The following is a 2,979-nucleotide window of genomic DNA, read 5'->3' on the forward strand; positions in this document are numbered from 1 at the left end:
TAACTCATTTAAATGCTGAAAATGAATGTGAAAGTGTAATTTTGTAATCTTCAGTAAAAATTTCGTAAAAAAAAGATTTTTTTTATTGCTTTCAATTATAAAAGCTTTTAGTTCTTCAAACATGCCTGACATAATAAGCAAATTAAACTAGTTCCACTACTATTATCTATTACCAAATAGTCATTCCCAAGAGGTCTGAAATGCATACTTTTTCATTTTTTGTTTCTTTGAATTTGAAACGTGTAGGTCTAAATCAAACAACTGCAAAGGTAGTGTTAATTCATCATTTTTTTCCCCTCATCATGGTCGTTTCGGTTTCTTTTTAAAAACATCCATTTTGAAAGGGTTTAGTAACTTTAGTTAAATCTGTTAAAAGAAAATAAAGGCTGAGACTGACTAACTCAGCCGCTGAGTGAAAAAATCCCATTACAGATGATCCAATTTACGACAAACAGTTCCCCTTGAAGATGGATGATTAACATACTTCCAAAAATATAACAATCGTTACAACTCTGGATGTAGACATTCATTGTTGAAACAATGATGTAGAGTATTGATCTCTTGGGACTCAAAGTATTCAAATTGTGATTCCGGTCTAATGATGTCACAAATGAACATAGCCTATGTACTGTATATAGTTTGCTCGTTCTGTTCGGACATTGATGAGCGATGATTAGGTTCGACTTCCACTGAGCGGCACTCTACTGTATAGAATTGTGATCGTCCGGCGGCGGAGGAGACAAATCACCATTCCTACATGGAGTCTTGCGTAGTGGAACCTGACGTTTTCATGAAGCAAACGCTCATTGATCGGGTTGATGATGGGAAGTTGTTGATAGGCAGTAGATAATCAATGTTGAGCTTAATGGATAGCCTAGTAGAGCGGTGGGGGACCAAGTGTGGCAGATCCCTTTGCCCGTGAGGAGGGGGGGGGGAAACGGAACACTGTTTGTTTGCAATTTGTCCATAAGGATGTGGGTATACTAGGGATTCAGCTTATTAATTAAAAGGCTGTTTCCTTTTCTGATCTTATTGGAGTTAGGGCCATATATCTGAGTGGATTTTTTCCTACCTATATGTTCTAAAGGTCTGGTTTAAATCTCAACGTGGCAGGGAATATTACTGTTATTATTATTCTTATTATAAATCCAAATACAAAAAGTACATCAGGTATAAGAGTCTATGCAAATTTAAAGTTGTGTAAAGGTTGAGAAGGTAAAAGTAAAGGTTGAAATGTTGGTTAAAGGTTCAGAAGTTTACTTTGGACCTGAATTTCTGTAATTTTCAGGAAATGCACGTGAAGGAAGGTTGCCTCGAGGAACAAAATTAAAAGGGATAAGTGAGGAAGAGAAGTGTTACTGCACTCACTAAATATGTTAACAAAAGGCAGATCATCTGTCTGTAAGAGACAGGCCATTAAATTGATTGCCTTCGTTTTGAATATATTAAGAGTGTAAAAGATGTTTTGGTATCAACATCCCAAAACATCTTTTATTCCATGGTAACGTGAATTTTATATTTGTAGACGTGACGAACTGCCTTTTTAAGGCCCTGCAGGATATTACAATAGTTATAATTGCTGTCTTTCTAGACTGCGTGGGAGAGTCATAAAGGAGTCTGTTCGGGTAAAAAGACTCCTGTATAATTATAGCAATCCATGGATACCTTTTATTTGATTCTTTTGTTTCAATTTATTTGATAGTTTTTGTGGTTACGCAGTTCAAATAGGTGTCCAAAACGGATCCATATGCAGTTATTCAATTTTTCGTTCAGATACTACTATACTATTACAACGTGGTCTATGAAATTTTGAATAGGATTGTGGCAGGAGATGAATGTTAGTGTCATCAATCTGAACTGGAATCTAACCTTTCGTCTATGCAGTGGAAGTGTCCACAGTTTCCAAGATCGAAAGACGTTAATTCTAGATTTCCAAAGCAAAAGCTATGGTAACCGTTTCTTCGACCATTGTGGTATTTTGTTCAATTAGGCGTAACCAGCTGGCCATAGGTCCAACCAGTTCACCTGCTAAATATCTGTAGAGCATTAATCTCTAGTTCAAGATTAGTGGCGCTTAAAGATGCACAAAGTTTTACTTGAATAGGATTGGTCGCTGATATGTCTTCTTTATGCAAATTTACCAAGTGAAACATGGCACTACAATGTTTAACTTGGTAACACTAACGGTAGTGCCAAGTGAGGCACACCCGTTGGTGTTACTATTTTTGCCATATGCTTTGGGCAGTTCTTAATCATTATTATTTATTAATTAAAACAGAACTAATTATACTTCATTTACAACAGCATTTTGAACTACAATTCAAATAAAGGGTTGTGTAATTTATTCTGTGCTATTTCTTAAAACTCAGGAACTAACCTCAATACTACGGTTTATTACAATGACTCCTTTTTGAATCAAACAACTATTATTAGCTACCATCCGGATAAAAGTGCACTGTTCCTGGAGAAATTCATTGAACAGTTGGGAACATGAAAATAGTGTACAATTAGTCTTATTTTGATTTTTATTTGCGAACTGTTTTAAAAAGCATTATCCCATTTTTTCTTTTCTTTTATGTTTCATTTTAATATGCCTTCCTTAAAGAACTGATCTTTAAGAACTACAGAATGTCTTTGAGAATCATGGTTATTCTTCGATTCCCAAGCATCGAAGTGCAAAAATGCAATTTTGGAAACCGATGTAATTTAACATTTATTAAAATTAAATTTATTTTAAATTTGTTCAACCGGTGCAATTTAAGAAACTGGTTGCTAAAATCGCCTTAGTTGGCATGCTTTCAAAAACTGTTCAGATAAAGTGATTCATATTTTTTAAACGAAATCGATTATTTCCATAGGAAAATCTTATATGTTTAAAAAGATTTATCTTCAAATAGGAGCGATTTACGTTACCTTATCAAATGCGAATATAGAGATTGGACTCAAGTTGAATATATCGGTATTCCGATAAGGTGTGGC

This window comes from Mastigoproctus giganteus, chromosome 13, assembly GCF_048544385.1.
Source record: "Mastigoproctus giganteus isolate SK-2022 chromosome 13, ASM4854438v1, whole genome shotgun sequence".
Lineage (NCBI taxonomy): Eukaryota > Metazoa > Arthropoda > Arachnida > Uropygi > Thelyphonidae > Mastigoproctus > Mastigoproctus giganteus.